The sequence below is a fragment of the Pongo abelii genome, chromosome 9 (genome assembly GCF_028885655.2).
Source record: "Pongo abelii isolate AG06213 chromosome 9, NHGRI_mPonAbe1-v2.0_pri, whole genome shotgun sequence".
NCBI classification, from domain to species: Eukaryota; Metazoa; Chordata; class Mammalia; order Primates; family Hominidae; genus Pongo; species Pongo abelii.
In genome coordinates this window covers 88,021,067-88,033,754 of record NC_071994.2, presented here as the reverse complement: position 1 = coordinate 88,033,754, position 12,688 = coordinate 88,021,067, and the positions used below count along the sequence as shown (strand labels likewise).

Sequence of the window (12,688 nt, the reverse complement as noted above, 5' to 3'; positions counted from 1 at the left end):
GATTTGGTGATTAGGGCTCTGTTCTGGTTCCATATGAATTTTAGAATAGTTTTGTTTAATTCCATGAAAAATGACATTGAATGTTTTTCCATTTGTTTGTGTTCATCTCTGATTTATTTCAGCAGTGTTTTGAAATTCTCATTGTAGAACTCGTTTACCTTCTTGGTAAGCTGTATTCCTAGGGTTTTTTTTTTTTTTGGTTTTTTTTTTAAGGCACCAAGATTTTTATTTACCCACCTTCCTGCTTTTTTTTTTTTTTTTTAACATAAACATTATGGACCAAATTATTCTCTTTTTGAGCCAGGGTTGTGATAGGAATTATCTTGTTACAAAGTGGTAGCAGATCTATGCTTGCTTTTATGTTTTTATGGCCCCTCTCAACCTCTGGCTATCAATTCTCTGTCCTTTCTCAGTTGTCCCTTAATAGTCTATTCTAACTCCTATAAAACAGAGACTAAAAGTACCAACCTCATTGTTATGAGGTGGAAGAGAAGGCCCAGCACTAAGTCAGGCTCTCAGGAAAATTCAAACAACAGTTCCTCTTTGCCCTTCAATATAGCTGCTGCTTTTCTGTCATGGGCTGAGGTACCACTGAACCTGTGAACCAAGCACACAGGTGTAAGTCCACAGACCGGGTGAATGCCTAGATGGTAAAGTATATGGGCTTTGTGACTCCATTATCAACTTCCAGGCTAAGGAAGGACTGACTTAGTGAGAAGTTCCAAGATCATTGAATTCATAGTTGCCTGTAGCTGTCTCCCTTGTACCTCTATCATGAGCAAGGCTTCAGAAGGGGCCTCCCAATTCCCCCTGCCACACTTGGAACAGTATGAGGGATGCAGCAGAGGCCAAAAACTGAGTGACCAGCCCCAGGGAGTCAATAGGGGACACTGACAAACCAATCACAAAGTGGGTGCCATTTGCTCTTAGGGAGGAGAGGCAGGGCCTGGACAAGGACAGCAGTTGGAAGGCGAAGGGCAGGTCTGGCTTCCAGTAGTGGTAGTGATCTGGCTTGAAGGGGCCATCACGGGACAAGTACAGGTAATGGGCTTGCAGCTCAGTCAGCTTGGTCAATTTCACATTCAGCTTGCCCAGGTGGGCTTCAGCTATTGCCTCATTCAGCTTCTTGGGCAGGAAGAGAACCATAACCTGGTACTTGTCTGGGTGGGTCCGCAGCTCAGTCTGTGCCATCACTTGGTTGGTGAAGGAGTTACTTATCAAGAAGCTGGGGTGGCCCATGGCACAACCCAGGTTGACCAGCTGACCCTCAGCTAGCAGGATGATGTGGTGTGCATGCTTCAGCTGATACCAGTCCACCTGGAGCTTGATGTTGACTCTCTCCACAGTGTTCTTGTTGAGCCACTTGACATCAATCTCCATGTCAAAGTGTCCAGTGTTACACATGATGGCATCATCCTTCATCTGCTTAAAGTGCCAGCCAAGGATGATGTTAACACAGCCTGTGGTGGTGACAAAGATGTTGTCCTCCTGACAGGCCTTGTCTATGGTGGCCACCTCATAGCCCTTCATGGCAGCCTGCAGTGTGTTGATGGGGTCGAAAATCTTGATGATGATGACATGGGCCTGAAACCCCACAGGGCCTGGGCACAGCCTTTGCTCATGTTTCCACAGCCTGCTACCACTGCTACCTTGCTGGCAATCATCACGTCTGTGGCCCACTTGATGCCATCTATGAGGGACTCCTGGCAGCTGGAGAGGTTGTCAAACTTGCTCTTGGTGACGGAGTTGTTGACATTGATGGCAGGCACTTTCAGGATCCCATTGGCCATCATCTTGTGTAGCTTGTGGACCCCAGTAACGGTCTCCTTGAAGATGCCTCACATCCCTGACAAGAGCTGTGGGTACTTGGTGTGGATGAGGTTGGTGGGGGCCCCAGAGACATCCAGAATCACGTTGAGGAGCCTGTCTTTGAAGTATAATGTCCGCTTGGTGCACCACAGGTACTTCTCCTCTGTTTCGCCCTTCCAGGCATACAACTGGAATGCCAGCCTTGGCAATGGCAGCTGCCGCATGGTCCTGGGTGATGTTGCAGCTGGACCACTGCAGCTTGGCACCCAGCGTAATGAGGATCTCAATGAGGATGGCCATCTCCATGGGTCCTGTGGAGGCAACTGGTGATGCGGGTGCCCTTCAAGGGCTTGGAGGGTCGAGTACAGCTCCCACATGCATGTCAGGCCCGGCATCTGGTTCTCCAGGGCTTTGCATCTCCAGGGCTTTGCAATATCCAGGGCTTTGCATCCCCAGGAGGCCAGGCCAATGTCAGTGACTTTGTAGGGCAGTTTGTCAGACATGCTGGTGGTGCTTGTGATAGACATGGCTGAAGGGGCCCAAGCCTCGATCTGGGGACAGGCACTGGGGGTATGGCACTGGGCAGGGGGTTCCCAGGTAGTTTATTCATTTTGTGGCTACTGCAGATGAGATTGCACAGAACACATGTTTAACTCAATTAGAAATGGTCTCCAGTAAATGTTTTTAAAAATCCTGAATTAATTTAAAGCCATTCAGTGGTAATAGTACCACCTAAGCATTAATTTTAAAAATTGAGACCTCTTTTCATATTGATTATGTATATATGATAGGGACCAAAATCGTTAGTGTTAAAATGTAAAATTTGTCCGGTTTGGAAATATGTTAAAATCATATATTAAAATCAAGGTATTTAAAAATATCTAGATGAGTGACATTTTCTAGTTTCACTTGGATGACTGATGATGTACATTACATTAACATGTATTTTCTTCACCAATCCTTTAGTCATGGCACATTTTTCTACTGCAGTACCCAAATTATATTGGAGTCTTAGCTTTAAAATTAGTCCGTCTTCTGATCCAGAGTTGCTAATATCAAAGTTTGAACTGCAGTATATTACACTAACTTCTCTAGTAACCAGAACTACATTTTTTCCCACTCTTACTGTCCTTCAGTTTTAGAATTATCAACAAAGAAAATAAAAATAACTATGAAAATATTATTATGAGGATAAGGGAAAAATATGCGATAATAATGGTAGAGAACAAAAAGGCTTCTTTCTACCTTCAAATAGCAGTAGTGAGTCTAAAGAGGATCTTCTGGAGGTGGCTGTAAGGCAATCCATGAGCAATTATCACATAGACTGATAAATATCTAGTCATTATTTTCTCCTCTGTCATCACAGGAATCTTTCTTTTCCTTTTTTTTTGAGGGGGGGGGGGCTTAGATAGGGCACCTTTTCCCATCTCTTAATCACTTCCTCAACTCTCTCTCTTGCCCAGCAGAAAATTATGGGATAAGGAAGGGAGTGAGGAAACAAACATGGCACTGTACAAATGTGACAAATTCATAAAAGAAACCAAGTGTTCTCTTTAGAAGAATATTGTAGTATCCAGAGCAAGAAGTTGAAACTAATCTATGAATTGGGATATGAGGGTAAAAGACATCAATAACACACTTAGCACATATGAAGTACCTACAGGGGAGGAGCATTGCGCTGGTATTGAGAACGATGCAAGAGTATGTGAGGTCCTCAGAAAGCATTCACTAGACTCAGAATTTGGTGAGAGGGGCACTAAGAGAAGCAAGACCGAGCTTAGTCCCAGCTCCTGCACAGAGTTGTATAACCTCGGCCAAGTCTCTGAACCTCTGACCTGTTTCCTCCTCCATCTGTCCTAGCTGCTGTCCGGGCTATGAGGCTCCAGACGCTTTGGGAAAACTGTCAAGTGATAAACCTGATAAGAATGGAAGGCATTCTTAGTCTACTCTGCGTCTGCTGTGTGCTAGGGGCTGTGTGAGGGCACCGTGAAGGTTACAAACCTGAATCAAATTCAGAGTCTGCCTTTCGAGAGGGCAAATAATGTATCCAGGGATTCTACCGCAAGGCGGACAGATGGGTTAACATTCTGATCAGATTAAAAAGGCCTGCCCTCCTTCTCATCTCCTGGGTGGAGAAGAGGAGTGGGCCTATCAGAGCCCTTCCCAGCAGCTCCTAACGGCCCAAGAACTGCGCTTCGTGGACAAGACCAGGAGGGCGCGACCCCCAGGCTGATCTCGAAGCGGCGCAAGCCCAGGCCCGTGGAGAGGGGACCGTGGAGAGTGGAGCCCGTGGAGGGTGGAGCCCGTGGAGGGTGGTCGGAGGGAAGCTTATAAAGTCTTCAGTGTCAGACTGGAAGGAGTCGGGGGCCAAGAAAAGAGGCCAGCCAGTCTCCTGACATCCCCTCCACAGCCTGCAGGGGCGGATACCCGGCCCTGGGCGGACAGCTCGCACTTCCGTTCAGCCCGCTGGCCAAGCTTACCGGCTCCACCGCAGCCGCTGCCGCGCCCTGCATTTCCAAGGCAACCGACGCCCTCCTCCCCACTCCCTCCCCACCCGCCCTGGCTTAGCCGCGAACGGCGGGCCGAGCGCGCCATCTGGTGGCAGCGCAGGGAAGGGTTCCGGCCGAGCGCCCGCGCCGCCGCCTTGGTAGCAGCGGTCGCGCTCTCCCGCCTTTCTCCGCGCGGGATTTTCGGCGTCCCTCAGCCAGCTGGTCTCAGAAGCTCACGCGCTCCTTGGCTCCCTTTAGTCGCAAGCCTGGAAGTTGGTGACTGTAGACACAGGGCCCACGGGCTTTGTGCTGTGACCGTGAGCAGGTCATTTGGGTCTCAGAGTTTGTGTCTTCCGCTGTAAAATGGGACGCCTGGACTCGGTGGCGGTTTCCGCACAATTCGGGGGACGGGGACGGGGCCCGGTTGTCTGGTGAGGCTTCTGCGCTCCTCTGCCCCGCTGCGCTCCTTCCACCATGGCGGCTTGTCTTCTTTCTACTTTTGTGCACTAATTATTTGGTTTTAGCTCTTAATAAGAATGGCACATCCCTGAACTAAATGCTTACAGGACAACTTCCTGCTGATTCTGTTTTTCTTCTCGCTTTCCTTGTTTGTTCTTAAACCTAAAGGAAGGAATTTAAGTCCAGCATTTCCCACTCTTCGCTTTTTGCTGTTCTTTCCTCCGATAGAGAAAAAGAAAATCCTACACGTACAGTCTTTAAAGTTCCTCTTTCCTCTCCTGCATTATTTCTCATTATCTGCCGCAAGATAATTTTCTTTTTTTTGTATTTTGACACTGGCTTTGAACGGACAACTTTCTTCTACATCCTAGGAGCGTCTATGTCCTGGTAGTTACATTTCAGTCAATTACTTATCCTTTTGTCCCAGGAAGACAGAAATGAGGCTCCTTTAGGCTTCCCTGCTCCCTTCGTAAGTCACCTGTTTGGCATTCTTGAATTTGTTTTTTAAAAAATGGATTATCATATTTTTTATTCATGCTGTGTTATATTAATAACGTATTAAGAACTTAAAGGAAGGGAACTGAAGCAGTTAATAAAAATATTAAGCAGCTTTTGGTTAAGGGAGTTTTTCTCATCAGTAAAATATACAAAAATTAATCATTGTTAGAGATAACTTACGTGTTCCACCTCATTTTAACCTCCGTTTAGTCTATCAGTGTTGTATTCATTAAGTGCCAGGAATTTGCTGTGATCTACACATCTGATAAATGTTCTTCTGTTAACCTGGTTTTCCCTAAAATAACATCATCAGATGGGATTATAGGATCAAATTATTAAGAGTGCAAATTCTGGAGAAAAAGCTACCAGCGGAAAATTTTTAAAGCATGGAGATTTTTTAGTTAAATAGAAAAGCAATTTGTGAATCTTCAGCACTTTGAATTCATTCCCACATCATTTCTTTTAAATCTTAGGCCTGCTTCTTTTCTGAGAGCCTGGGCCCATAGTGAAAAAAATGTACTTTTACCTATCATTTATATCCTGCACAGTTTTTCTTATGGTGTTTACCAGTTGGTGGTCAGTGTGAAACAAGATAAAAACCATTTGCTGAGTTTCCTCATTTGACCTTGATTTTCTGTTAGCCTTGCCGTGTTGAATGATGTAGAAATAGACGTAGGAAAGTATCTATGGTAGAAAAAGCCAAATATGCTGTTTTTGGAAAAACCACAAAGAACCTGTTTGAGATGAGCAATTGCTAAACAAAAACAACTGCAGGGTCTTATTATTATTAAATCTCACAATAATTTCTAAAGACCTGAACTAGAAATGAACTTACTGCCTTTGCGAACCAGTTCAAACTTTTGGTAAATCAGACATTTTACCTACAGCAGTTACTTTTGAGAAATAGAAAATTTGTGCTACAACTTCCTATCCAATAACTTTGTTCCTCACAAACTTGAAACAAATAGATGCTTTGCAAAAATAAACTAAAATATTCTCTTAAGAGGAAAAAAGTATATGCTACCTTTAAGAAGGAGATTGTTTAAACGCAACATCCATTGTCAGTTGCAATATTATATTATAAAATGGGATGGTGTCTCACTGTTTATAAGGGTCATATTTTTTCGCTTTAAGCCAGAGGCACATACCTGCAGTTCACTTTTTTTAATCTCTCCAAACCAAGTTTAACTTAAATAACCAGAATTCTGGAAAAAAGATATCACATCTCTTTTTTTTCCTTCTTACTTCGTCTGCCTAATTAATTTTTGAAATTACTCTTATGATCTCTCTGTTTTCTCAGATATAAGAGAAGCCCAGGACAGTAAGCTGGAGCCAGGGTTTCTTATCCCAGGAACCTGGACTATATGATTTGAATTGTGCCTGAGGGCTTTAGCATGTGACATCACAAGAGTATTTAGCAACAATGAATTGCTGCCTGCTTGCTGTAGTTTTAAAATATGAACACAAAAGGACAAACATACAGACCAATAGAATATAACAAAAAATCAAGAAATATACTTGTACATATATGATCAATTGCTTCAGACAAAAGTATAAAAGTAACTCAATAAGTAAAGCATTTTGAACAAATACGACTGTAACTATTGGATATCTATTTGGGAAAAAAAAAATGAAGCTTCACTCAGACCAAAAACCATACAAAAAATTAACTCAAAATGAATCATAAAGGTGAAAACTATAAAATTTCTAGAATAAGACAAAAAATCTTTTTGACTTTGCATCAGCCAAGTCTTATATAGGACACAAAAAGCATGATTCAAAAAAAGAAAAAAAGAACTTGAACTTCATCAAATTTAAATTTAAAACATCTGCTCTTGAGGGTTTGGTTTTTTTTTTTTCTCTTTTTCTTTTTTTGGTTTGTTTGTTTTTTGAGTCAGGGTCTTGCTCTGTCCCCCAGGCTGGAATGCAGCAGTATGGAAATGGCTCACTGTAGCCTCGAACTCTCAAGCTTAAGTGATCCTCCTGCCTCAGCCTACCAAGTAGCTGGGACCACAGGCACGTGCCACCATGCTCAACTGATTTTTTAGTTTTTTATTTTATATTTTGTAGAGATGGGGGTCTGGTCTTGTTGCCTAGGCTGGTCTCAAACACCCAGCCTGAGGCGATTCTCCCGCCTCAGCCTCCCAAAGTGCTGGGATCATAGGCGTGAGCCACCATGACCAGCCTGTTCTTTAGTTTTAAGAAGATGAAAAGGCAAGTCACAGTCTGGAAGAAAACATTTGCAATACATATAACTGCCAGAAGACTGCGATCTAGAATTTATAAATAATTCCTCAAGCTCAGTAAGAAAAAAACCAACTAATTACAAATGCCAAAAGATTTGAATAGACGCTCCAAAAAAATAGATATATTCATGGCCAATTGGCACACGAAAAGATGCTCAATATCATTAGTTATCAGGCAAACACAAATTGAAACCACAGTGAGATACTACTACACACCTACTAGAATGGCTAACCCTAAAAGACTGACAATACCACGTGTTGACAAGGATGTGGAGTAACTGGAACTTTCATATATTCCTGATGGAAAAACAAAATGGTGCAACCATTTTGGAAAACAGTTTAGTAGTTTCTTATAAGGTTAAACACATATACTGTATCAGCAACCCCACTCTTAGATGTTTATTCAAGAGAAATGAAAATGAATGTTCATAGCTGCTTATAATACTACTTAACAAAAAAAGGAATGTTGCCAGCACTTAGGAATGAAAAAAAAAAAGGGTGGGGGGAATGAACTATTGAACTACCCAGCAACCTGGATGGGTCTCAAAAGAATTGAGCTAAGTGAAGAAGCCAAGTGTGAAAACTATAGGCTGTATCATATGAAATTCTAGAAAAGCCTGGAAGCAGATCAGTGATGGCCCTGAGCTGAGGGGCTGGGGTGTGGGATTGACTGCAAGGGGGCAGGAGAGTACTTCTGGAATAAAGGAAATGCTCTATATCTTGATTATGGTGGTGGTTAGGAGGGTGTATGGATTTGTTAAAACCCATTGAACTATATATTTAAAATGGGTACATTTTATTGTATATAAATCGTACTTTAACAAAGTTAATTTTTTAAAAATGGTTTCAGGCTGGGCACGGTGGCTCATGCCTGTAATCCCAGCACTTTGGGAGGCCGAGGCAGGTGGATCACCTGAGGTCAGGAGTTTGAGACCAGCCTGACCAACATGGTGACACCCCATCTCTACTGAAAATACAAAATTAGCTGGGTGTGGTGGTGCATGCCTGTAATCCCAGCTACTTGGGAGGCTGAGGCAGGAGAATCACTTGAACCCGAGAGGCAGAGGTTGCAGTGAGGCGAGACTGCACCATTGCACACTCCAGCCTGGGTGACAGCGAGACTCCATCTCAAAAAAAAAAAAAAATGGTTTCAACCTGGGCGTGGTGACTCACCTCTGTAATCCCAGCACTTTGGGAGGCCGAGGAGGGTGGAGCACCTGAGGTCAGGAGTTCGAGACCAGCCTGACCAACATGGTGAAACCGCATCTCTACTAAAAATTCATAATTAGCTGGGTGTGGTGGTGCATGCCTGTAATCCCAGCTACTTGGGAAGCTGAGGCAGGAGAATTGCTTGGACCTGGAAACAGAGGGTACAGTGAGCTGAAATTGCACCACTGTACTCCAGCCTGGGCAACAAGAGCAAAACTCCATCTCAAAAAACAAAACAAAACGAAACAACAACAAAATAAATAAATAAAGGTTTCATATTCTTTAACACTCCTCTCTTCAAGAGGTGGCATCTCTGTTCCCTCTCCTTGAATCTGGGTGGTCTTATGACTACTGTAAGCAAGAGAGTATGGAAATGACTCTGTGTTACTTCTGAGGCTAGGTTATAAAAAGTCATGCAGCTTCCTCCTGATTCTTTTGGGATACTTGCTCTAGAGGAAGCTGGCTGCCATGTAAGAAGTCCATCTCCTATGAGACAACCATGCTGGAGAGGCCGAGCATAGGTACTGTGGTCCACCATTCTAGCTGACCCTACCTTATAAGCCACAAAGTGCCAGACATGTGAACAAAGTCATCTTGGACTGTCCCAGCTGGCCCATCCATCTGCTAAGTATTGCTGAGTTAATCTCAGTTGAAGCCACAGGAGCGAGAGATCACCAATTACTAACCTACAGGATCTGTGAGCTGTAATAAAGTGGTGGTTGTTTTATTTTATTTATTTATTTATTTATTTATTTTATTATTATTATTTTTTTGAGACAGAGTCTTGCTCTGTTGCTTAGGCTGGAGTGCAGTGGCGCGATCTCGGCTCACTGCAAGCTCCGCCTCCCAGGTTCACGCCGTTCTCCTGCCTCAGCCTCCCAAGTAGCTGGGACTACAGGTGCCCGCCACCACGCCCGGCTAATTTTGTGTGTGTGTGTGTATTTAATAGAGACCGGGTTTCACCATGCTAGCCAGGATGGTCTCGATCTCCTGACCTCGTTATCCGCCCACCTTGGCCTCCCAAAGTGCTGGGATTACAGGTGTGAGCCACCACGCCTGGCCTATTTTATCTATTTTTAATTTTTTTTTGTAGAGACCAGGTCTCACTGTGTTGCCCAGGCTCATCTTGGACTCCTAGGCTCAAGTGATCCTCCCGCCTCAGTCTCCCAAAGTGTTGGGATTACAGGCATAAGCCACTGCACCCAGCCCAGGTTGTTGTTTTAAACTAATTAGTTTTGTTAGTGTATTAGTTGTCTATTATTGCATAACTACTAAATTACTAAATTTAGTACAACTGCTAAATTATTCCAAAATTTAGCAATTCAAGACAATAATAATCATTTATTATCTCCCAGTTTCTATGGATCAGGAATTTGGGAGCAACTTCATTGGGCAGTTTTAGCTTGTTGTAACTCATGAGGTCAGATGTTGGACAGATTCTATCTCTGCCTGAAGGAGTTCTCATTCTAGAGGAAGTGACGAGCAATCAAGTTATTCTGCAATTATAAAACAGTTGGATACTTTCCAGAAAAGGGGTAAAAGCAAGGTGCTATGGAAAACCTAATCCAGTCTTGAGAGTCAGGGAAAATTTTCCAGAGGAATTGAGATCTAAATTAAAACTTGACAATGAGCAGGAAGATTGGAGCATTGAGTGGGAGGGCCTGGGACAGAGGGCATTGCAAACACAAAGCCCTAGAGGTAAAAATGAAAATGATGAGTTTCTAATGGAGCAGAAGAGATTACCGTGGTTGGATAATAGGTTCCCAGGGATAGGAGAGAAGTGAGACAGGAGGCTGGAGAAGCAAGTAGGGACAAATCATGGTGGGTCCTCTGACCCATACAGAAGATTACAGGCTCTGTGATGATGACAGAAGTTCACTCCGGCAAGTGTGGAGGAGGCTGGGAACAGGCAGGACAGGGTCAGCTTCCAGAATGAGTTCCACTGACCACAGTTTCAATCTTTCTTTTGCCTAAGGGTCACTCACTTGGTTCCAGTTTCTGGTCCAAGGAGCTTGTCTCAGGCTCTGCCCTTTGCAAGATTGCAGTGATTGGTAAAAAGAATGACCTCATCTCTTTGGCTCAAGTTGTCAGCTTGCCTAATCTCTGAAGTCTTCTATGACTCAGGTGAGATGCCCACCTCCACACCAGGAAGTAGTCTATGAAACTACTATTACTACACCACCAGAGAATATGTGGAGTAACACTACCTCACATCTGGAGAATGAGGCAGTATACATTCTAACTTCCATATTTTAAGAACTGTGTTTATGGAAAGGAAAATAAAATGACATTTTCAGGAATATCTACCAATATTAGCAAACCCGAGATAGTGTGCTCCATTTTTAAATAAGGGAATAATAAGGTTGTGAATTACTCCCTACACACTTCATAGGGTTTTGAGGACATACTATTTTACCCTTTATACAGCACACTAGCTAAGAAAACCCACTGCCAGAAGACCACTTTCTTATTCTATGTAAATGAAATGTCTACAAAAGGCAAATTTACTGAGACAGAAATTGAGAGGCTTCAGCTAGGGCTTACACGATAGAGTTACCAACAGGGGGACTGCTTGGAGAGGAAGCTGCCCAAGTGAAGCCATCAGCAGTTGAAAGGGGTATTGCAGAGAAGAATATTCTTCGACCCTGAAATTGAAAAATCCTTCTTCTATCGAATGCCCCTGACTTTGGGAACTACCCACTGAGGCATCTGGTGAGACTGAGAGATATACTTTCCATAACCACACTTTGTTGATGCTTATTTTGTTTAAGAACATGAACTTGGGGTCAGTTCAGGGTTCTGAAGCTGCTTACTAGTTGTGTGACCTTGGATGAGTTACTCTACCTTTCTGTGTCTCAATTTCCTGATCTATAAAATGGACATAATACTGCATACTTCTCAGGGCTGTTCTGAAGATTACTGGGTACAATTCCTGGCACATAGTAGGTTCTCAATAAATGTTAATTCTTCCTTGTAGCCTTTTAACTGTTATGTGAGAATGCTGGAAAGTAGGAGAATGTGAAACTTTTCTGTGTCACATTTCCCATGTAACCAGAGAGGGCTTTCTCCACCTAGTTAGTGTCTAAATTTGATGGGACCCAAATATGCATCTTGGACCCAGCTCCAAGCCTGCACACACACACTCAGCATCAGTTAGATGGCTCACAGTCACACCATGCCCCAAACTCATTATCTTCCACCCCCTCCAATTTGCCCCTCCTCCTCGAGGCTATGTTCCATATTTAGTAAATGACACCAGCCTCCACTTAGCTTTTCAAACCTGAAGATTAGGAGTCGTTCTAGACTCTTATTTTTTATTTTATTTTTATTTTTTGAGACAGAGTCTTGCTCTGTCACCCAGGCTGGAGTGCAGTGTCATGATCTTGGCTCACTGCAACCTCTGCCTCCCAGGTTCAAGTAGTTCTTCTGCCTCAGCCTCCCAGGTAACTGGGATTTCAAGAGTGTGTCAGCACACCCAATTTGTATTTTTATTAGAGATGGGGTGTCACCATGTTGGCCAGACTGGTCTTGAACTCCAGACCTCAAGTGATCTGCCCACCTCGACCTCCCAAAGTGCTGGGATTATAGGCATGAGCCACCATGCCTGGCCCATTTTAGACTCTTTAATTTTCCTCACCTCCAGATCTAATCAAGCTTCAAGTTTCAACAGTCTATTGACAGATTCCACTGGCCACAGCTGGAATTGAACACATTCTACAGTAGAATTAACCCAGTCATTAATTTTCATCCAAAAGTATTTTGGATGATATTTGTTGAGCAGGTACTATGAGCTAGGCACTACGTCAGGCTCTCTCTTCACTGCCTCTTCCTTAGTACAGGTCCCGATCTTTCCTGAGTTGACTGATGAAATAGCTTCCTGCCTAGCCATCCTGAATTCAGTCCTGTCTTCACATTCTTCCACAGACCCATTCGCTTGTTTAAGACCATAAATGACTTTCCACAGATCTGTTAGGAAAG

The 12,688-nt window shown here is 43.5% G+C and overlaps 1 protein-coding gene and 1 pseudogene across 8 annotated transcripts in view; both read right to left on the bottom strand.

The window, feature by feature from the left end:
* The window catches only part of CCDC83 (coiled-coil domain containing 83), a 152,952-nt gene that overhangs the window by 109,213 nt on the left and 31,051 nt on the right, over window positions 1-12,688 (bottom strand). For 5 of the 8 annotated variants that reach the window (XM_054523620.2, XM_054523613.2, XM_054523615.2 and 2 more), the window contains exon 1: window positions 4,290-7,552. The gene's annotated coding sequence lies outside the window, so the exon portion shown is untranslated. 8 annotated transcript variants of the gene reach the window in all.
* Window positions 787-2,528, bottom strand: LOC103891887 (adenosylhomocysteinase-like; annotated as a pseudogene).